Source organism: Battus philenor, unplaced genomic scaffold (genome assembly GCF_028537555.1).
Source record: "Battus philenor isolate CCGP_79_NKW_IND1 unplaced genomic scaffold, ilBatPhil1.0.hap1 SCAF_13, whole genome shotgun sequence".
Taxonomy (NCBI): domain Eukaryota; kingdom Metazoa; phylum Arthropoda; class Insecta; order Lepidoptera; family Papilionidae; genus Battus; species Battus philenor.
The window spans coordinates 2132856-2158807 of NW_027181675.1; the positions used below are offsets into that span (position 1 = coordinate 2132856).

Here is a 25952-nt window from a genome sequence, read left to right on the forward strand (position 1 = left end):
GTAGGCTGTTGATATAAAACTAATTATCCGTGGATCATTCCAGTTTATTTATGATGATGTATGGCGTTGATTGCACGTAAAAACATAACATTATAAATTAAAAAGTATGATCGACTGGATATTTATTATATTTTAATTATCAAATGAACCAACGAAAGCAAACTGTATTTAATGAAATCAGGCGTTACCTCGCGGAAGTCCATCCTGAGTAAGAAAAGGACCAATATTTAGCCACTTTCGCACATGCAGTGGTAGTCGTGCAATAAAATGCACTGCCCGCCAGCCCGCTGATAAATGCGTATGCGGCAAACAATGAGAATCACACAACCGCCACCGCCAAATTACTCAACACGTGTTTCACCCCTACACGGGGCATCTTCAGGAGTTATGTCACACCGATTAGTGACAAACACAGAATCATAACAAACTATCGTAGCTTGCAATTAGAAGGTTCTGGAGGCGAGACCGCAGACCGGCAAGCGCAGCGTAGAAAATCTACCGATAAAGTACAAGAAAGACTTTGTTAAGGCATTTGACAGACTATGGATAAAGGCCGCTTTCACCCTGTCATTTTAAAAAATAATAAAGGAGCCTATGTCCTGTCCTGTTGTCTGTCAGATGGAACGATGATTTATTTCAATTTTCCACTAAGCCTTACTTATTATCCTTCTTTTTTTACCCGAAAGACGACTACTGTAAGATATAGTCCTCCTCCTGAAATCGTCACTATGACTAGTCTTGCATTGCCCGCATCTAGCGACTGCCCGTAGCTTTGACTATGACTATGTTGATCGAATTATTGGGCGACTTAACCACGTGGTATAACTCTTGTATAATTATCTAGATCAGATTTCCCCAAACTTTTCTGTCGTAGACTCCTTGCCATGTTTTTCCGTGTTGGGTAGACCCCCTACTTACCTGATATTGATTTCTTGTCAATTTTTAACTGTAGTGAAGTTTAGTGTTAAAAACTTAAAGTAAAAACACATGTTAATTTATACATTTATTAATTGAATTTAAATTAAAACTACTCAAAATAAAATTTTGTACCTGTTATGTGTAATATACGTAACATTAAATAAACATAAAATAAACTATAAATAAAATAACGTAAGCAATAAGTCAATTTTTTTGTGAGAAGGATGAACCTGATGCTTTAATAATAAATTATCAACATTTGGCGTCAATTTTGTAAGGGTTAATCTTAAATCTCCTCGGCTTATGATGTCCAGTCTGTTTCTTTTTTTCTTCATAGGTACTTTTATAAATAATGTAAATGTTTTGATATTATATAAGATGGTATGATGTAAGCAAATAGGTACTATCAGTGTATGTGTTGAGATCCACTATCATGGATCCCCATTTACATTTCATGGACCGCCAAATTTTTTTTCGCTGACCTAGATCCCTTGCAGGTTGTCATAGACTCCTAGGGGTCGATATAGACCACTTTGGGAATCACTGATCTAGATGAATTATGTCTACTTCTAAGGAAAATAATATTAGAATACCGAAGATCTGTACTGCGCTGCTCGCATCAAGCGATCGCGGTCTCAACTATATTGGATAATTTTCGTCTGAAGTTGAGCATATCGTTCATGAAACCAATGGCCGTTTCGATCGACAGGTTCTCTACTATCACTAGCCGCATTGTCCGTCTTTAGCGCTTAACAACTAATGTATAATTGAGTTAAACTTCCAAATTGTATTGTTGATATGTATAAAATTTAGCTGTATTTACCTATAAGAAAAAACTGTATAAGAAATATTGTAAATAATAATAAAAAGCTGCCGTACCTCGCAACTGGTTGAAGAAAGATCCGCATCAAATAGCGGCAACCGTCTCTCAACTGTCTGCGTTTAATAAAAGCGAAAAAAAATGTTGTAAAAAAAACACTAGCGATACAAATAAGAGCGTGGGTGTCTACCCAATAGGTTGATTGACGACAAAAAATTAAAATAATGTTAGTTATGCTTACTATTTGTATATTCTCCTTGTTTTATTCTTGCTCTGACTAGCTTCTGCATTGACCTCCTTTTTCTAGGGAAAATAATACTTGAGGAATTCCACGTTTTTTAGGATCAGTCTTTGACGACTTTTGGTTGTGGTAATGGGGTACCGCTTCGTATGCGCTATGTGATTAGGGTATTATACCAGAATCCTATAGAATGCGGACCGCCATATTTGATTTTTAAATTTAGTATATATATTAGTGACTTCACATTGATATGACATTTCTTTTTTCGGTCCAAACTTTTGCATTAATGCCAAAGTCGCAAAATAACTAACAATTCATCTAAATCGCATATAACGACTTGGATAAATTTAATAGCTTTATCTCGGAGAAATAATCGGAGCTAAATAGCCGCCCTTAACCTGTCGTCGCCAGAAATAAAGTCTGGAATGAAGCGCGTGCCAAGAGACGTCTACGACAGCAACGAGAAATGTTTAATATTTTCTTAATATCGTTACACCGACAACGTTATAAATAGCATTTAGCGCTAGAGATTTACACCTGGCTTATTTGATGTTAATACTGGACACTTAGAAACTTTTATTAATTTTAAAATTAAATAATGAGCCCTTGAGTTCGATCCCATTTAGTTTCTCCTTTATTTATAAAGTTTAGATAATTCAATTAACATTTTTTTTCTTTAATTTTTTTATTATATATATGAAATTCATATTTAATACACTCATTGTCCGCTAGATGGCGCTGTACCTTGCGGATACATATTTCACAACGCGATGATAAGATTGTCTCTGATATAATTGAAACGAAATATGACGATTGCACAATATCAAATCTTCTGTGGAACTATGTTTGATCTTTCATTGTATATATACAGTTTCCTACGAAACCTAGAACAATATACATATATCTGTAACTAGAAAGATTTATTAATATTTTGCTTATTCACTCCTTCATGTTTCTTTAAAATACTTATGGGTTTTAAAATCTCAATTATTTTATGTAGATCGTGTAACAAAAATTTAGATTATTTTTTAGTACGTATGTGTATGTACAATATTGTATGCTAGATAGAAGATTATCATGGTATAAAGATTTCATAGTGTTGAAAGCAAAATAGATTCGTTATTTTCTTTGGATGATTTTTCTTAATCGAACAAGATTGATATATAAACCCATGGAAAAATCACGCAACTTTTACAGCACACGAGGTTATTTTTTTATATTTTGACTTAATTGCTTCCTTCATAGCCGACGTCACAAAGATGGAATTTTTCCTTGAAATGAAAATGCGCCTCTTGTGTTTGCGTTAATTAAAATTTTTCGCTTGACCTTGCTCGTAATTATCATTTAAAATTTTGCTTCACAGCAAAAATTGTGAAAGTGAAATGACTACACCATCTAGCTATGTTGTAATCAAAGTGAGAAGCACTATAGCATTTTTTACTACGAAATTTCCGAAGGTTTACAAAAATAATAAGATAAGCATACTACACCGGAATATCAATACGAAATTTATTTTCTATTAGATAATTAAATAGTTTGTAATAAAATAGTTACTTTAACTTCTTTGATACTACAAATAAACCGATAAAGGATAGTTTGGTGATAAAAATAATGATGATGATAATGATAAAGAAGTTGATGATGATAACGATAACTATAACGGTAATGATAATGTTAACGATAACGAAGGTAATAACGATGATAATGATAATGGTTATGAACATTATGATAACGTAGACGAGATGAAAAATATACAAATGAATGTCATGGTTTAAAAAATTAAAGCAAAAACAAAAATGGATACGTTAGTTCAAAAAGCTACAGACCGATAAGCTCAGCGTAGAACGTGACATAAGTTGGAGAGACAGCCTCGTTAAGAAGGTCGAAAAACACTGGAGGCCTTTTGGAAATATGGAAAGCCTTTTCCAATAGTGAACGGCTGAAATATTAATGATGAAAATGGACCTATTTTGTTATTAAAATAAAATTCTTCAGATTTATGAATCGAAATTGATTTAAAATGTTGTCTTTGTATATACTGTGATCTTTTAAAACTCCCGAGCATTAAAAAGGCAGGTAACTTTTTTCCTAAGCTAGTAGGACTGTTTATAATATTTGCCAAACATCTGCTTGTCATGAATATCATTCATTTGACTCAGTCCAAACGAAGAAAGACATACGTCAAAAACTCGACTGATATAGTTTCCCAACCACTATATTCTTCTGATAAGGCTCCGTCCGACTTCTGGTTATTCAGCAAACTTAATAGTCCAATGAGGGGACGCCGTTTTGACAATTTAGGAGATAAAAACCGAATCGAAGACGATCTTGTTTTTAACGGATTATTCAGAGGATTGGAAAAAGTGTTTTATCAGACGAAGATGAAATTCTAGAGTATTATACATTTTATAAACAAATTCACGTTAATTTTTGATCACGGTATTGTAGTTACCACTAATGAGCTAAAATAAAAATAAGCTTATTTCCTATCTCAGATACAAATAAATTACGCCTTGCGTAGTGCTGCATATTATATCTTCGTTTATTATTCAATAATCTGTATGCTGTCATGCTGTAAGGCTATAACGGCCTCCCCGGGCTAATTATGTTTAAGATTTATGCAACAACGGATAGTGATAATGTATCCATTGTAATGTGGGTACAAGCGATAAGCTTCGAATATAATGGGTCTTGTTTAACTTTGATTCAGTTATAGAAATATTGAGGTCGAAGGTTCTAAAGCGTATTTACTATGGTATAAATATGTCAGAAATATAATCGATTGCCTTAACTTATCAAATAAGGTTCACTGCATGTCCGCGGTATCCTTGAAACAGTTTCTCACCTTCTTATCCTGTTCTATAACACTTCTAAGCACAAATTCGAACTAAAAACATCCATAGAATCATGGTTAGTATTAGCGATGTAGTCGACATGTACTTTAACATCATTGGCTTGTTGTTTAAAATGATTTTTTAGCTGATATGTTGATTAAATAAGTTTTTTTCTGTTTTATTTATAAATAACTTAGTTTAATGAATTACATAGTTCTTATTTTGTTTTTTATCCCTATTTTGTGGATGTTGACTAGTTTGTATAAGATAGTTACGTTGATTTAAATGCATATTGCCCACTTATGCTTTGCTTTTTGGGAAATTTTCGTTACCCGCTGTCATGTGTAGGATAGGCAACCCTTGTAATCTTTTTATTTTTTTTTCTATTATTTCCATTTCTCCTTTAATTTTTTTACTATCTCTTTCTTTACATTTTAATCGTTTGCCTAGCATCACCTTCCTTACCTGTTCTTTATTACTAGACCACAGTTACATTATCATAGTATTGATTCAATTTTTCGATTTTATTAACATCTTAATACATTATGTAATTTTTATTTCTACATTGATTGCCTACTTACGTTATATCTTCAACATATTTACTCAATTACTTATATATATTATTTTGATTTTAAGCCCTGGATATCAGCATAGCGAAAAGAAAAGAAATATAAAAAACTGAAAATAAATCTATCATTTTAGATGAAATAAAAGTGAGTACCACTTAATAATATTAACATCATAGGATTTTATAACAGAAGACAATTCAATCAATGAAATAATACACATAGGGGGATTAATACAGCAATTATTATTTATAAATAAAAGCATAAATTAATGTAAATACGATGTTATAAATGTTGTCCAATGTTTTTCAACTTAAGACAACATGAATAAAACCTACAGGATGATTGATTACAACTTTAAAATTTTGATTTTTTTTAAATGTTTTGATTATAGGCATTTATATGCACGAATTTTTAAATTGGATTATTTATTAATTATCTGTAAAACATTATTTGGTTTAGCACTTACATTTTGAAGGATATTTTCTATATAAAATATGTCGTCTCGATTGGTGCAAAATCGCTCGATTTTTTCGAAAAATCGTCTGATTTAGCTCTTTGTGACTTCTAGTTATTAAGAAAACTCAATAAATCAATGCGAGTACGCCATTTTAACACAATTGAGGAAATAAAAACCGAATCGAAAAAGATTTTGAGGGCTATACCGGAAAGACTTTCCTGACTGTAAAAAGCCTTAAGAACAGTGAGTTTAATCGGATGGGGACTTTGAAAGTGATAAAATTAAATTTGAAGAATAAATAGAGAATTTATATTTTATACACAAATCACCTTACTTTTTGATCACAGTAATATATAACCATTCCCCTCGATTAGTATGTAAATACAAAATATGTTTTACGATGATTAAAAAAAAAAGTTATCATACTTAGTTGACTTGAAGTTAGTTTAAAATAGTTTACGAATTAATTTAATAGTTTAAAAGACTTAAACACTATCACATAGAAAAACGTGAACAAAAATATAATTTGTAAATATATTGAACGTAATTGTAAAAACAAAGGCACCGACGCTAATGTCATTGAAATGTAGACCCTAATAAAGTTATATATATATATATATATATTAAAAAAAATTGTTACTAATAAAGGACTTGCGAAGCTGCATTAATTGTCAATATCTAAGAATTTAATATACTGTTTCCCTCTCCGCAACACTTCTGAACTCTTTTCTTATGTTTTATAAGAAAATAACATTGAATTATTGTCTTATTAGGAACAACACACATTATGAGTTAATTTTACATATATATATTAATAGTAACATCTTTATTGTGTATATTTATAGTTTAGCTTCTTTGCAGTGCTTCCTTTTTCGTATCAGTCAGCACCTTTCCACGGAATGCGATAAGGCAGCCAATTGTACTTCTGTACTGTTATTGTAATATTTCCAAGTAATATTAATAGAGTTATATATAAATAAATAAATTATATTAGGTTATAATTTTTATCCAATGCGTCAATATGAAATATAAATAAGTGAAAATATAAAATTTATTATTACCTATTTTGATCTTGGCGGAAACTATTTAGAAAATATATTTTTTCCTAACTACTAATTTTGAAATTTGAATATAATTTTGAATGACTTGATTTATAACAAATACCAAAGATAAGTTTTAATGAAAAATATAGTTGCTATAATTCGCCATACTATTTGAATATTGAATTTGAAAGATATACAATTTAAATAGTGTGATATAATAAATTGAGCATGACAAAATATTTATAAAAGAGAAAAGATCAATATTCACTTAAAAGTGATTAATGATTATCATCATCATATGAACGCCCACAGCTGGACATAGCGTCCCCAGTAGATTACCGATGGGACCGGTGTCTTTTTTTTAGTAAATGGGGTCACTAGTAAGGCCCCCCCACCCTGTAGTGACCTCTTATTCACCTCTATCTCAATGTAATAGGGACTTTTGTTTTGTAATAATATTTATTCTTTAACATACATTTTAGTAAAAGTTCCCTCGTCCTTCAAAATTTCGATTTCTCTATCTTCTTTCGTCTTTCACAATATCTTACATTCTTTTTTCTTTTATTTACAATCCTTACAGTCTTTCTTCATTCTCCACAATATTTGAAATCAATATTTACTATTTACATGTTTTTGTTTCCTATAACTTATTCTAATTTTAATTTTAATAAATACATTTAAAAAAGTTTTAAGTTAAACGATTTATTGACACCCCTATATTGTGGTAGTTGTGGAAATTAAATTTTGACATAATCATCGTGTTTTACTAGTGTAGCCCTTTCATTTGATACCCATATTGAAGGGGTTAAAGAAAAATATGTAATCCGCCATTTTGTATCGGCGGCCATCTTAGATTAATAATGTTATTGATTTTATTATATTGTATTGTGTTTAATTTCTAATTTTGACCCAAATAAATAAACAAATAAATTCCGTACGGGTCGAACTAAATAAAACCGTTTAAAAACATTTATTGCATTCAATAAGATTGGTTGAAACAAACCTGCATCCAACATGATCCGACAATGTCTGATCGACTCGTGGACGGATACCACACGCTGCGTTTATCAGTTCGTGTTTCTAATCCAGTACCTTAGGGCCCAAGCGACCATCTGTTCTGCGCACTTGTAATTCAATAGCAATTACATTGTAAATAATCAAAATCAATAAAAATAATGTGATAATGTAATAAGCTTATAAAGAAATAAAATAAAGAAAATGTAAAATAGTAATGAAGGATGAATGAAAGGCGTTACAGAGCGAAAGGGAATGACAGAAGAATTGTGTAAGACAGAAACGAAACAAACGATAGATCATATGATACACGAAAGAAGAGTGAGAAAATAAAAATGTTCGTGAAAAATTAAATAATGTAAAATAGTCCCTGTCCCACACAAGATAGGGGGTATGAGAGGCTCCCAATAGCGGGGGCCATAAAAAAATAGCAATTACAATTAACAAAAAAAACTGCTAGACTTAAGCCTTCCTGTAGATTTCTAGGACGGGTTAAAAGCAGCCAGCAAACAACGTCTTTCGTCGACCTTTACAAATGTACTTGAGAAGAAGATGCTTAAAGCACAAGCGGTTATCTGTTCTGTTTTTGTCAATTCAAAAACTAACCAAATGAATTTTCATTACAGTTCAAGACGAGTCTCTTTGTAATAAAATTTTGTTAGGACTAACATACACATCGTCGTTAGCGGCGAGATCGCCGACAAAAGAAGAAATACTTAACCGCTTCTTTTGTCTATATCATATGATGTATTTTTTTACTTCTGTCTTGGTATACAATAGTAATAATATAGTATTATTGACATGTATTTAAATATTTAATTGAATCAGGCGTTACCTTGCGGAAATCCATCCTAAGTAAGAAAAGGACCAATATTTAGCTACTTCCGCACATGTAGTAGTAGTCGTGCAACAAAGTGCACCGCCGATTAGTGCCCAAGTCAAGTAGGTACGGTGTTTCGCACTAATCGGTGTAACATAACTCCTGAAGATGCCATGTGAAGGGGTGAAACGCGTGTTGAGTGAATTAACGGTGGCGGTTGTGTAGTTCGCATTATTTGCCGCATACGCATTTATGAGTGGGCTGGCCGGCGGTGTACTTTGTTGCACGACTACTACTGCATGTGCGGAAGTGGCTAAATATTGATCCTTTTCTTACGTATTTAAATGTTAAGGTTCAAATATTAATTTTTGATGTATTTAAGTTTGAGGTTAGACTAAATATATGATTAGATTCTACTTCCTTTCAGCTGATAGACGCCTACTGCAAGGGCATATGCTTCTCCAAAAAGATCGCCTCAATATCTAGTTTTGAGCTGCTCACATCTAACAACTTACTGAAATAACAACTATATTGTCAGTCCACATAGCAAGGAGCCTGTCAACGCCTCGTGCTGGTGGTCACCACTCGGCCCAATCGGCTGCACGTGTGATGTGCTTCTCCCACTGCGACGTGCACCTTCATTCACCACGTGCAAATCGTGATGTTTATGGTGTATCCCCCCCAATAGACATCTTTGGGGGAGGCCTATATCTTGCAGTAGGTGTCTATAGGCTAGAACGATGACTTGCATTAATGCAAAAGGTTCATCCCTATCGATTTGCAATAAGACTAGTTGTAAGATGTCTCCCGATTAAGGTTGTAATCTCAATTTCAGTATCTTAAAGTTTCAGACGTTACTTGTAATTAACTAAATAAATATTTCGAGAAATCTGATAGAAAAATGAAATCAATCCGTATTCCCGCATTACATCTAGGTTCACAGCAAAGTAAGTTTATTTATTAAGTAAATATACTGGTAATTGCACTATATGTGTGTCAGAAAAGTATGTTGGTCAAATTTACAACGGAATAAAATTTTGGAGAGAGTTGACATAAAAGTTTTAATAGCTAAAAGACACTTGGAACGTAAATATAAGTGGGCATCCGAATACGTTCTCAAACACCTATCGTCTGACTGTCATTTCTTTTTTTAGATTTTAGCTAACGTATAGTGAATAGTGCTGGCTGGACAGTGTGCTTGTGATACGCGCTCGTACAGCTGTGAGTTTTTTTTTTTTAATTTTTTATTGTTTTTTTTTTAATTTCTTTAATTACAAACGCCAAGTTATACCTTACTTTTATAAAGTTAATTGCTTTGACATGATATGATTTTTATTTATAATAAAATGTTACATTTGTTTTTATATAAAAATCAGTATATTATTTTCGACATCTAGGTGAAGGTGAAACTGAAGTGTGTGATTTTTGTGTTCCGAGCGAATATTTCAATAATAGTACGTCGTGTAGTGTAAAATTAGCGCTAATTTTTTTGGATGTCTTCATTTAATTTTTAATTAGCTTTTTGTCATTTTTTTTTAAAGAGGTTTTCTTTCGTAATGGTAATAGACAGTCGACATAATATTCGAAATTCGAATACGGATTATTGTCTGTGAAAATTAAACTTCCTAATTAATTTTTTTTTTTTTTTTAGTTTAGCTACTCATTAAATCGTAGTTTAAATTCTATGTACCATGACACTACACAGAGCTTATTGGTTATGGGTCTAAAAGACTTTAAAAGGTGCATGTAAAGCTTATTTTCTATTAATAAATATATGGTTTTTCTTACCAATGGTTATATAAATAAATAAAATGAATAAATAACGTAAAAATTTAAATTTAAATTAACGTAAATATTATATTAAAAAAAAAACTTTTTCAAAATTCGAATCACTACATGTTACAGTTATTTTTGTTTACAACGCAATGTAAATAGTTAATATTCAAATTAATATACTAAGTATTTTTCTATAGACAAGGTTACATTTTTAAAATATAATCCCAGATTATTTTCAAAAACCTCCCTGTTTTGTTTACTTCATTACTACACTGAAAATTGCTTCATAGATTATAATATATCTTGGAAAAGCCGTGTTTGCTTCAAGCTAATTATATTAATTAAATATTAAATTTTATATTTTTATACCAAATATGTAGTTTTGCCGAGTTCCTTTTGCATGTTCTCAGTTCTACTTCATTTATTATACAAACAGGTAGTTGATATATCTAAAAGTTAATAATAGATGTGATCTATCGATCTATTTTAATCAAAATTTTTAAGTTCAAATTAATAAACTCATAGCTATATAAATCAACGATTAGTATTTCCCCTTATAATTCATAAATAATTATCTTATCCGAGAATAGAAACCTCTAAAGTGTCTGTATAAACATTGAAAATCCGGTGAGACAAGAGGATATCAGATTAATATTTTGGTCGTAAATTGGATAACTAACTTAGATGTCGGATCAATGATGTTATATTAGGGGCCATGTTACCTTGAAGGGTAATTCTACAGGCTTTATTAGATCTATTTATTTCGGCCTGAATCGCGGAGTATGTTCAATTAAATTAAGTTTCATTAAAACAACTACTACGGGTCTCATTTTAAGGTTCAAGGTCACATGGAAAATGAGGAAATGCTCAGAAGAACCAAAATCACCGACGTAGCTATAAGAATCGATAGTATTAAGTATTAGTTGGCGGGGAATATCACTCATGCAACCGATTGCCGTTAGGTTCGAAAGGTTCTCGAGGAGCGACCAGAAGCTGGTAGACTTGTAGGTAGACCCCCACTAGGTAGACTGACGTAAAAGTTATGGTCGCGGGAAGTAGTTGAATTCGAGTAGCACAGAACAAGTCTTGATGACGACATTTAGGGAATGCATCTACCTTGCAGTGTACGTCCAACGTCTGAAAAAAAAATTCTTTACTTATATTGTCTAACTTTACTATGTTGGTATATTGATATTTATTTAACTTCTCTAAAACGGTTCGAGAAATTCGGCACAGGCTGTTATAAAATGTGCTGTTACAGGTTTGGATTTCTAGAGAAAATTAAAATAAGAAAGATAGCAGGTATATGCAAAGCAAATAAACTAGATGCTCAGCTGATCAATCTACCGAATCATAAGTGTAAAGATTCTTGCATGTATATAATATATACTGGCAAATTTTTATAGCAGATTTATTGTTAAATTAGTATTTTATAATTATTATCATAATGTAAGTCGATAGACGTTTGTAGGCTTGAAAGATCGCCACGATGACATATCATACTCTACGGTCAGGCTCAGAGTGTATAGTTACCTTTTGAGTATGCGTGATACGAATCCAATCCAGTTTTAAGATATAAAATACGAGTACATAACAGTAAGCTGAGTCTGGATAGGTGTGTCTTTGTCTTGCAGTTCCTGGCGTGGTCTAACGCTTTGTTATTAAAAAATTGGTTACTGGTATTTAGTCGATTACTTGGGCCACCAGTTGAGTCCAAATGGGTAAGGAGTCTACAAAGTATCTTCTTGACGTCTCTCCGAATTACTCCGTTATGATCGTTTCTAAATCGATTCTGAATCACGTGCAGGTGATTCAATTTGCCCTTACTGAACGTGGACGATACGCTCTGCAAAATTAGAAACGTTCATATTTACATATAGCTTTCTCTATCGCACACAACTTATGTCGCCTGACATTCAATACGTGTGATTGGTTGAAAAGTAGGGATTGCGATTGGTTGTGTAAATAAAGTTAGTTTTAATATTTTTAACGCATTTCTATGGTTTTGTATAAATATAGGTTTATGTTGATAAAAATTCATTCTGTTCAAGTTTGAGAAGACTTCTCTCCTAAAAGCTTTTTGATAATGTTATTTACGATTATTTCTACGATACTTATATAAACATATGCACATATATATGTGCATATGTGTATATAATATAAATACATACACACACACACATATATATACATATATATATATATATATATATATATATAACATTGGGTTAATTTGCAAAGCTCATCATCATAACCAATTTAGTACCACTCCGTCTAGTCTTCCAACGAACTTAGCAAGGTGGTATTTCTACATTGTGGTGTACATCTTATGCTGCGATAGTCGGTCCAAAGCTTCGACTCTATAACTGTAATGCCTCCAAAAAGCTCACAGAATTGTAAATATTTTTTTTATATATATGAGATACACAGAAGGTTCCAGAGTCGCAGATCAATTAAGTTATAGTAACATTTATGTATTTTATTTCTTTTCTTTATGTTATTTATGTTATTTCTTAACTTTTATCTTTTTTCTTTTAGGTACGCTGCCATAGTCGGTAGCAACACACGCGGCGCCGTGAGAACGCGCAAGATGTTAGGTTTTTTCGTTTAACAGGTAAGCTATGAGGTTTTTCCACTGCCCGACATTTTCCTCATTACAAAAAACATCTTTGCGCAAGGGAAAAAATTCTTACGTCGTAATTTATGTTCTGTTGGCCGAATAGAAATATGTTTGTTGCTTTTCTTCACCTAAATGTCCATGAAATACTTAGCTTTTTTTAATTTTCGCTAACTTGACCTTTTTATAGTTTATTAAAATAAAATAGATATTACGTTTAATAACAAATTTCTATTGCATGTTACATTGTTTAATGGTTTTATAAAAATTCAAATAAATAGTATATTCTATAAGACATGAGTATTTTGAATCACAATTAATTTAAAAATATTAGTAAAATTCTATCGACAGCTTTGAGTAATGATATGTTGAATAAAGCCGGCTTGAAACTTAACAGTTGCTCCTTTAAAATAAATTTATGTAAATGAGTTAACAAACTTGTGAATGCTATAATAATATTAATGAAATAAAATAGTTTTAATTTTAGATTTAAAACTAAGAAAAGAAAGATCTGACATATCTTGTGAAACTTTATTACATATGAGTACACCTTGGCCCATGGTAAGGGCTTACGGATTCAAAATGCGGAAGTTATTCACTAAAACTAGATTTAGATTGCGCCGACAGATAGCGCTAGTAGGCGATTACTCTGCGCTTTGTTTCACGCGAGCAAAAAGAACACTACATTACTAACACTCTATCTATACACACATATATATATATATATATATATATATATATATATATATTCATTTTCTGTGTATTTGTAACACAGGAATTTTTGGATACAAAAGACTTACGCTTTTGTACTTGGTGTTAAGGAAAGTATGGATACATGTATACATGTATATATATATATATATATATATATAAAGAAAAAGCTTTGTGTCATAGCATATGAAAATTAATGATTGTTTACTAATTGTCCATGCAAACTGTACTGCAAGTTATTGGCCAGTCGCGTTCTTATAAAAAAATAAACACAATTTATTTCATCCTAATCAATTTATACAAGATGTCGGGTATAAAGTTTTAAAGATTTTTGTTGACAAATACATAAATACAAATCTTTAGGTCAATTAATGTTGCAATTTATATTTTAAATTCTACTATCTTTTTACACATAGTGCTAAAAAGGCGAATAAATGTTTATTATCCGGTAATACTATCTGACTTTTGTTCCGCCCTGTTTCAAGTTAACATTTTTGTTTCTTGTATCTCCGTCACTCCGTGTAAAGAAGTGATCACACCTACAAGTTTTCAGCTTTCAATCCGGTGTGATATTTAATGCATAAGAACTGAGCCAAGGCTCTAAAATAAGTTTTTAAGGTTTCCTATTGTCAAGATTTAGGGTTAGGTTAACACTCTTTATCCCTCTATCACCTGAAATCTGGTGAAGATGTAAATTTAATCAACAATAATCTTCTTGATAGATTCGTCGTTCGTTGTAGTTTCCGTTTATATACGCCCATTGCAAATCTTAGGCCTCCCCCAAAGGTATCTAGGGGGGGATATACCATAATTGCCACGCATAACAGGCGGGCTGGTGATCGTAATGTTGCATTTTGATGTGCTGAGAAGGCTGCTACCCATCTTTGGGATATTTGTTTGTGAGCACTGCAAATCCTAATTATTAATGCGTAGTTCAATATAATATAATATATAAGGTTGTGTCCCCCGAATCGAATCCATGACCTACGATCACAAGTCTCTGTACTCCACCGCTGGGCTACCACCGCTGCAATGATAGAATAAGTAAAATAAGTGATAAAAGATGTTCTTAAATCAAAATAATGAAACAGACATTTATTATTATCTCATACATTTCTAATTTGAAAATATCACGCTTTATAAATATAAATAGTGTCGGCAGAGCTCGTGGCTTGTACGAGTGACTCACGACGAATTTGGCACGTTCTTAGTTCCGCCTCTCATCTATGTTGCATTGGTGCGCACGCGCATACGTTTCTGGTTTGGATCATTACGTCATTTGGTTTTGGATCGGGTATTTTGCTTTTACGTCTTTCTTAACAATGACAATATCACATTGTTACTGGAAAAATCTTCACGGGTTTCATAGGTATACTGAAAGTCACTGAATGGGCCATGGTGAAGGCTATTTTTTTTACGAGGTTGCATCAGTATAAAGATTTGTTGGCAAATGAAAGTAAGTGTTCTCCCTGATTGGCTGTGTCTAATGACATGCAGAACATACCGTAAAGAGGAGAGGAAAACGGTATAAAGAGGAGGGGAGAACATACCATAGAGAGGAGGGGAGAACGTACCATAGAGAGGAGGGGAGAACATACCATAGAGAGGAGGGGAGAACATACTATAGAGAGAAGCTGAGAACACTATAAGCAGGAGGGGATAGTATAACATAAAAGTGCATACCATCAAGCATGCGGGACAAATGTTCTATTTGTTCCTCAATGGTTTCAATTAAGAAAATTAAGGTCTTAATGGTTATCAGTTCTGATAGCTGGAATTTTTTTTAAGCTTCCGAACGAATTTCGTTAGTAATTCGTATTAATTGATATCAGGGTGTTGAATTAACATCATCGATTCAAAGGTTAAAAAATGTAAAATAAAGACTTACAAAAGAAATTCAAACTCAATATGCAAATGAACAAAATTTCAACTATTTGTAAGTGTTATGACAAATATAATACACGTCATAATTGACTGTTGCCAAATCCAAAAATAGCATATTAGCAAATAAAAAAGTTGTTATTTTAAACCAAAAAAGCTTTCAATTGTGTATACAGCACATATAAATTACATATTAACATATATTATTACATACTTACATACAATATTGGAAATCAACGAGTGACACCTATGTCCAAAAGTGGAAAACCGTTTAGGCAGTGTAGAAAAAAATTAATGAAGATAGGCGAAACAAGTAAATATCATAAAAGACAGAAAATAAAAAAGGAAATCAAAAATGGGAAGAAAAATATCAACTAAAATAAAAAAAAATGTTGTATAAATATTCTAATAGCTACTGCTACTATAATTATATATTAATATACTATAATGTATATACGATACCTGCATATACTATTTATATAAATATAGTAAATAATAAAATCCAATTATCGTGATGATTCCGTCAGCTTGTCAAGTAACAGCTTGACGCTTAAAATGAATGGTGACAAAGCAGCTTATTGTATAATCGTAAATAGATGTCTACATCGCAATGTGTCGAGCGTAGAGAAATATAACAAACTCAAATTTATTTCTAATATTTATGAATATGTATTATCCACAAAAACATTATCAATTTTACTGTGTAGTATAATACGAAGGTAAAATAAAAGATTAGGTAAATTCCTTTATACAACATTGGAACCTTTAACAAAACTCTTATTGATGGTACACTTATTATCTATACATTTTTTTAATTTGTTTTACTTTTAACTCTACTCTGCTTTGTAAGGTGTTATAGTTGTAGAGAAGAAACAGGAAGATACTCCACAATAAAACATCTTTTAATAAAGATTATCACAGATCATGCGACATCCCACAGACAGCCCAAGGATTTTCATCATTTAAATATTCGTTCATTGAATAAAAAAATATACCAATGGTAATAATTTATTTTTAATTTTGTTAATGTTAGTCTTATAATGTTTTGTGTCTTTTTATTACAAAATATTATTCCGTTACAAATGAACTAAAGACATTTTTCAGTCGAAACTTTGGAACAGCCACTTTCTCGCAGTGCCTTATAAATACACTTTGGACGTCCGCTATTTTTTTAAAACTTATTATTAAATCAGTAAATGTACAAATTTTTATAATAAATATATTTTGAGGACCACTGTAAGTATATTGACCTCTTTAAACCGATTTCTCAAGAAAATTCGCGGCCCTATGCCATAAATAACTCTGATGACTCTTTTGTAAAAAAAAATGTATTATTGAAGAGCAGAACGAAAAACAATTTTTGTATACGTAAATGTTTCTAAAGGCAATGTATACACTTTTACAAAAAGATTTCTTTTATGAAAGCTTCCAATGCTACTATAGAAAAATATCAAAGAACGCTACATGCTAAGGAATTACACTGAAATAATTTCATAGATAATATGTAATTTTATATTATTAAATAATATATATATATAGTCTCCCTGAATTTCTACCCGTTCTTCTTAGGTCTGAGGCAATCAACCTAACACAACTTTACATCGATAACATATGTATCGTATTTTAAAGAAAGGATTATATGAATTTGAATTTGGAGCGACAGATATTTTAACACAAATGCATCATTTAGAATTAATCTACCAAATTAATAATTGCGCAATTTGGGTTCAAATGCTTTTGTCCGATTCTATGCAGTATATTTATCTATCTATACAAAGCGTTGAGAGCACGCCAAATGTGTCATAATTAGTCATTAGCGTACACGAGCTGACAGATTGAATTCTGTGATGTATGATTATATCTCTACCTGTCTAACAGTTAATGTATTAACTCTTTCAAATATTAAATATATATACAGAAACTATTACATCTATTTAGTTTAGAAAGTGACTTCTTAATATCTCGCTGGCCTGTTACATTCCAAGCGTAAAATCAGCCGAAAGACGCCCACTGAAAAGCAAAGATATGCTCCAAATATCGCCACTATTATCTGTTTTTTCCTGCCCTCAGCCAACGATATCTTATGGTCCTGAATATGTTGGTAGTCCACCGAATGCCTACTTAGGGTCCCCTAGAACATTGCATCCCCAACAGCCGTCGAGCACGAGCGCTGTCCATCACTGCTCTTTAAGACGAGCAATTCTTCCAACTACGTGACTTTTTTTTTACTGCGCATTGTAATAGAAAAAATATATTTATATAATATTTTTCAGATTGATCGCTTTATTTAATGATTTTATTTCAAACAGTTAAATTATTTTGGTATAGATTAAAATTGTGAAACGACAATGGAACTTTTTAGCGCGCGAACTGTCAATCGCACGAACTTCACAGCGAACTGTCAAATGCGTAAAACATTTCATTGGTCGTTGTGTTTTCTTTATTTTTCAAATTTATGTAGAGTTTTTTATTTTTCTTTCCATAATTATATAATTTTTTATATACATTAAAGTATTTGTATGTCTGTTTAAACGTAGATAAATAAGTGAATTGTAATTTAAAATACATTTACGAAAGAAAATCTAATTTTCCATGACACATCTTGAATTGGAAGTTATAATGACTACATAAATTAAATTAGTCTTGCACGGTAAAGTTCAGTCCGGAGCGTACGTGTCTAAAAGCAAACAAATTAAGACTTCTCATGTCCGTTTTGTTTCCTACCCGCATTTCGTTCACCGGAATAGTACTGTAAAGTGATTATTTAGTTTTGCTGCACATTTGGCGTTGAATAAGATACTTGAGCTTTATAATGGGTTTAAACGTAGTGCAAATGTGAACAGAATTATTCTGAAATAAATGAATGAATTAATAAATAAACCTTTATGTGATCAACGCAATACTTTCACAAACTTCCCAATTTCCCAGTTCTCCCACTTTATTTACCTACCTATCATCTCAATTCCAGTTCGTAGCCAGAACACAGGAAAAAACACTTCGCTCCTCGAGCAATCGTCTATTTAGATGTCCCTCATAGTACCTACTCTACTTACTCCTTCGCAATACAATGTATTCTTCTCTGGAACGCGCTCCCCCTCGATATCAGGATGATCAGGAATCATTGCGCATTCAAAGTGAAGGTTTGAAAGCTGTTGCTTTACAAGTCGACGGAATCATCGCGATAATTAGATTTTATAAATAATTATATTTATTTAAATAGTGTATATAGATATTTATATATCTTAATTATGGTATATTTATAGATAATTATAGTAAGTAGTAGCCATTAGTATATTGATATAACATGTTCTTTCTCTTAGTGATTGTTTTCTTTCTCAATTTGGTTTTTTATTATATTTTTAGTCCTTTATGATATTATCTTGTTTCACCTACCATTATTAATATTTCTCTACACCGCCTAACGGTTAACTGGTAGAGAATGCCTTGGGTACTAACTTTGCTATAATACATAAATTTATACAATTTATTTTTAATAAATATATAAGTAATTATTTATGAGTCTTACAACAATAGATACATGTAACAGATATATGTAGATACATGTAACAGTAATAATTCTGCTGCTCGTACTGGCCAGTAATATAGAGCTATCTCACGTGAACACTACGTGTCTTAACATTTTAAATTGAGAACCAAAAAATATGAAGAAAAAAAAAATAAATGCATCTAAGAAATCGTTCCGTGTAAGTTTTCAATGAGCGTAATGAACTTTGCGATTCTAGACACGGTCGTATAGAATTGTCTTGGCTTCGGGACTCGTCCGCTATGCGGTAACGATTCAGTGCAATCGTTAAACGAAACGCTGTTACGTTTAAGAATTTAGTTTTATGTTGACTGCAATTTGTCTGGATATTCCATTCGATCGTCAACCGGTGAACTGGAAATTTTAAACCGCCATTTATCTCTCTACATTGACAGCAGTTAGTTTCAGTTTTCTTTAAAATATATATCTGTGATATCTTTGAAACCAAGCATATTATTTACTAACAAATGAATTAATCAGGTTTTAAAAATTACTAGTTAGGAATATAGTAGAATAAAGATAAATAAATTCAAATGGGTAAACAAAACAAGAAGTTTCGTAAAAAAATGTTTTTATTAACTTTACTGCATTTTCATGTAAACCACGGTAGCAAATTATTTAAAGTAGTTGCGTTTTTTGTGTTATCTTATTACAAATAGATATTTTTAATAGAATTGTTGTAAATAGTACGTGCATCTATTGTTATTTCTCGTAAAAAAATGTTAAAAAATTTTACATAAAAATGACTAAAATAGTTTAGAGGTATTTGGTGAAAAAAAATTGTATGAGAACCTAAGTGGCTATTTTAAAAATAATTCTAGTTAAAGGTTAAAAAAGTGGTAAAATAAATAAATGACTGTAAATATACAAGCAAGGCGGGATATATCTTGTTCTAAGTTTTACGAAGTAAATCATTTAGTTGTACTTAAATCAATTTTTATTTTATATCAAGTTTTTGTATTGTATTTTATCAACTATGATACAAGAACTTCTAATAATCATTGAATAATAAATAAATATTTCTAGTTTAAACAGGAAATTTTATAAACTTTATTTAAACAAAACTTTTAAGACTGGTAAATGTCGATGACATCACGCTTTTTTTTTTAAAAAAAAGCAGTCGCGACTATTTCGCAGACAAATATATTTGCACTTAAAATAATCGATAAAAAAAATCTTCGATATTTGAACGTCTTTTCTAGCTTATGTAATGGATTGCAATAAGAGCTTAAAGCAAGCAATAAAATTTGTAACTTGAGTTATAACCGCGTCCACTGCACTTGCAATGATAACTTCGCTGGCATTTTTATAGTGTTCTATCTTTAAACTTCATAATTCAATAAAATTTGATGAGACGCCATTTGTTGAATCGTTCAATTTTATGTTCGAAGTTTGAAATGGATATTATACATTTTTGTTATAATTTTTCATGATTTGATATAAGTTTAAAAAACTTAAAAATAAAACATTATTTCAGGAACAGATGTGGATATCGTTAGCCTTGTTTGTTATCTGGATTCGAGCACGCATCTCATCATCATCGTTATTTTATAGCATCGTTATATTATGTTCATATCTAAGTTTAAACCATCGTTGTCTTGGTGAAATATAGATCCTAATAAAAATACTTTTAAGCGTAAACATTGAATTCTGTATGAAAAAACGTGTAAAAAAAAGTAGCTAACAAAAGAAGGAGTCATTGTTACAATTACTATCAGTCAGGCTTTGTCCAATACTTTTCATAATTTTCTTCTATCATCCTCTTACAGGCCGCCTATTCTTCTTTATCATATGTGACGTTGGCATCAAAATACTCCTCTCCATATTCCATCTTCAACAAGAGATCTTGCTATATTTATCAGATTTATAAGTTCTTTTAAAAACTGTTTTGTCTGTTACATTTTTATTTTTAATTATAAATTCAATGACTTAGATATATGCATAGGTATCTTCTAGATATGTGTATTACACTATCATTATTTCACTTAACATATGCGGACTTCATCCTCAGGCCGTCTATATTCATTGCTAAAGACCGGAAGTAAAGTGTCACTGTCAAATGAAGTGACACCATATATCTGTAATCGTTTTCATATGCAACCTGTTTGTAAATGCTAATCCACGTGTCATAGACTTAAGGCCGTATAGAATTGGCGACGTAGAGTCACGGGCACACCGTAGTACGTAACGTAAAGACTACGTACATGTCGACATAGAGCTTCTAATGATCTCCCAGTTCCTAAAATGACCATCGTGTAACTCTAACTCCCTCAACACACATTGATCGTAGATGCCGCGACCTTTTTTATATCGACCAGGCTACAACAGTTGCTAGCTTTCAACGGATCTCCTCGTTGATTCAATATCTCAGAGTAATCACAAGCATATAAACGTACATATATATTATAGATATGTGCTAAAAATTTAGAAGGATATAATATTATCTCTACTCGACTTTTAAACGCACGCTTTTATAGTTTCGACTAGGCTTCAACAGTTGTTTGCTTTCGTCAACGTATCTCCTCATTGATACGATATCTTAAAGTAATCCCGAGCATATATATGTACATATATATTATAGAGTTATGCTGAGAATATATAAGGATAGAATAATATCTTTACTCGCCTTTTGAATGCATGTTTTATAAAGGTTAATAGTAATATAATCAAAAGTTTATTGAACCATGATGCAAAATATATTTTGTAACATAAATATTTCGTATATATGTCTAGTAATTTATAAGAATATTATATGCAATTTCTATTACGCTTATATATGTGCTATAGAGTGGTGTGATTATTCAAAAATATAGTTTTTTTTTTAATTATAGATATACCATTTGACCTTTGTCTCACCTGATGTTAAGTGATGACGATGCTACATGCTTACCTAAAAGAAACTTATTCACTCTTAACTTGATGACTCCCAAGTTATAGGTAGCTAGTTACTTATACTTATAATACAAAAACGCCCGGTACATTCAAATACCGCATCAAACCCACACGTACTTGAGTTTCGGAACGACGCGACGACGGTAATACGAAGCCACGTACACTGAACAGAGTTATTATAGCCTTTCGATTACCATATTTAATGGAATCAGGCGTTACCTTGCGGAAGTCCATCCTAAGTAAGAAAAGGACCAATATTTAGCCACATCCGCACATGCAATGGTAGTCGTGCAATACAGAGTCAAAGAAAGACTCAGTGCTTGGCACAAATCAGTGTAACATAACTCCTGAAGATACCCCATGGAGGGGTGAAACACGTGTTGTGGGAATTAACGGTGGCAGTTGTGTAATTCGCATTGTTTGCCGCATACGCATTTATCAGCGGGCTGGCAGGCGGAGCACTTTGTTGCACGACTACCACTGCATGTTCGGAAGTGGCTAAATATTGGTCCTTTTCTTACTTTCGATTACCAACCTGTCCCTTCGGAAGCGAAGCCCGATCGTGTATCAAAAATGAAGCCAATTCCAGATGTTATAAGTAAAATTTGAAGCCATACTTTTTTGTGCTAAATAAACTGTTTGGGTCTATTTTTCCCGATAAGTTAAACTCTGGAGCCTTTAAGAGTAGAGTGAATAGGTTTTTGGATGGGCGTGCACCACCTTCGTCTTCATCTACACTTTCCATCAGGTGAGATGGAAGAAAAACGCCTATTCCGTTACAATTATATAAAACACACACACACACACACATGTACATGCACATATATATATATGTATATATATATATATGTGTGAATATACATAGTTAAGATTTCAATGCCTTTGAAGGGCATCGAAGAATTATATAATAAAATAATCCTTTTCTCGTCTTCTACCCAGAGGCTTTATCTCATTTATAGAGCGATATATCCGAAAATAATATCAAAGGCGACCCCAATGTATTATTTGCAAGCGTTTACGTGTTGCCAGCCCAACAAATTGTAGACCCACGGTTACGTCTTTGAAGATTTTTCATATCTATTTTATTTGAATCCGGATTAAGGAAGGAATTCTCATGAAAATGTACAAGTGCTTATTTTCGTGTCTGAAAATAGGCGGCGAAGTGGTGAACTGTTCGTGACTTTGAACACGCCACTTAATCAAGAATAACGATAGTAATAATACTACACAAATAAATGACGGGGAGTATGTTCATCAATGTACGTTCTATAGATAAAATAATGATAAGTCCATAGTTAATCCAAATTTCACAACAAAATTAACTAAACATCCTGATATACTGCTTAAAATCAAACAAAGACAAGAACGCTATTAGCCGTCTGTAATTTTCAATTTTCAATTAAAACTATTTTAGTCGATATTGGGTCATGTTTATTAAATAAGCTGTAATATTGACATTGCTATTACGGTACTAGTATTTTAAGAAAGTAATTTTAGTACAAATTTAAATATAATCGATCAAAATACATTACAAGAAACATACTATATTTATAAAGAACATTTGACGATCACGATTCGGTAGACTCAGCGAGGTTAGGCCACCACTACCATCTTATGTATACAATATGTAATTGTAATTTATATTACATTATCTATATATGTATATAGGTAAGAAAAGGACCAATATTTAGCCACTACTGCACATGGAGTAGTAGTCGTGCAACAAAATGCACCGCCCGCCATCCCGCTGATAAATGCGTATGCGGCAAACAATGCAAATCACACAACTGCCACTGCCAAATCAATCCTTTTGTTTGGGCGACTACTACTACATGTGAAGTGACTAAATATTTATTATTATTTATTTATTTTTATTTAACAGTTTATTGTACACAATAAAAACACTAAAGTAACAATACAAATATAACTGACACAACAGGCACTACTTATTTCTAACCAGAAATTTCTTCCAGTAGGCCTACGGAAGGAGATTCATAAAAAGTAAGGCAGACACAACGTGCACAATAATTAAATTGAAATATTTACAATAGATACGACTTTTGACCATAATTACATACTTAACATGAACATAAATGTATACTTACATATTATATACTTACATAAATAAGCATAATAAATAATATATATACATAATATAAGCATAAATACATATATAACATATATAACTAAAAATATTATATATAATATTAAATATTGGTCCTTTTCTTACTCAGGATAGACTTTCGCAAGGTAACGCCCGATTCCATTAAATATATATATATATTTCAACCTATTCGCTGACACATATTACAGTATTGATAATTTTAGTTGATGGAAAGGTACGAATCTTGGTTTGTTGACTTATATACTAGGTTTATATTATAATGTTTTTATTATTATATTTAATATTGTTAAATATCATATAAAAGGAGCATTCATTGAATATCTGATCGACTTTTAGCATATCACAAATTTAAGCCGGCGGTATCTTACTATATATAATGTTAAAATAATTGACGATTCAAAAGTGCACAGGCATTTAGCATACTTGAGTAAAACTAAATAATACTAAAGAATATAGTACATAACAGAAAATGATAGAATCGAAAAGAATAAGAAATACTGCATAGAACGGAGAATTATTAAATTTCATATAGTAAGCGTAATCAATTTTTTAAAAAAAAGAAAAAAAATTATTAGCATGACTTGCATAAAGATACTTTAAAATTTGCCTAAGCATTATGTAAGTAAATACACATTTCCAATGTAACTTTCAAGTATAACTTAAAAATTGTAAAAAGTCAAGATGTGCAGAGCAGCAAGGAAGCTTTTGTTAGTGGCTCCTAGACACAAGAAGCCACTTCTCGTTAGCAAAGTAATTTCATTAGCTACAGTGCTGTTTAAGCTCGAAGCCTGAAGCTATTGTGGATTTTATTCCAGTATGAAAGCTCTACTGTCGACACTAATATAACGTAAGCGATTATATGTAAAAAATATTATACACACATGAACAGCCATTGTCTATAAATAAAACGATTACCCAATGCTATATTTATTTAAATTTATTGTAAGAAAGACATCCATCGAAAAATATGTTTAAAATATGCGTTGGACTTCTTTCAAGTTACTTTTTTAAACAGGCAGTTGTTATCTATCTGAAACTGTTTACGGTTGTTTTAGAAGATGTCTTAAAGCTCATGGACTAGAACGAGCATTGCAACAACATTACGGGCGGGTATAAAACATACTTTCAATTTGCCAGTGGCATGGTCATAATGGTAATGTAAGAAGTGGCACAAAAGTAATCTCATAATTTTAAAATGCTCTGGTTTTTACAAAATACACCTAAATTTTATTATGCTTTATCATTTATAGTTAAAATATATTTGGAATTAGTTATTAAAAAGCAATAAAGTAAATACATAGAATGAAGTAGAGAAAATTTTGTCAGATTTAAATTGTGACATTACTTTTGCACCACTTTTTCATAAATCGCAAACAAGATAAGATAAGATATGATCTCAACTACAGAAGTCATTTCGCGCGACAAAATGATTGAAATACCAAAAGGCTAAAAGATTCATGATCACGTCCGCTGTAGGATGTTCACAACTGGACAAAAGCTACCATCATAGTTTTCCGAACTGGTTGGCATTTTAACAAGTTCACCTTGTGAAAAAACGTACTGCGTTTCCACTTTAGAATTTTTAGTCTCAAGTGGCCATATGTTCCTCTCTACCCACTAAGTTTGGCAAGTTTCTGCCACTTTTACTTGCCATTCCGCTTGCTAAGTAAAAAAAATGTAAAATATTACT

General features: G+C 31.6%; 1 protein-coding gene across 2 annotated transcripts in view; it reads left to right on the forward strand.

Annotated features, from left to right (window-relative positions):
• The first annotated feature begins 9853 nt into the window (after window positions 1–9853).
• Window positions 9854–25952, forward strand: part of tn (tripartite motif containing protein thin) — a 70026-nt gene continuing 53927 nt past the window's right edge. For both annotated transcript variants that reach the window (XM_068776959.1, XM_068776961.1), the window contains exons 1-2: window positions 9854–9937; window positions 13031–13106. The gene's annotated coding sequence lies outside the window, so the exon portion shown is untranslated. The remainder of the gene's footprint in view (window positions 9938–13030; window positions 13107–25952) is intronic.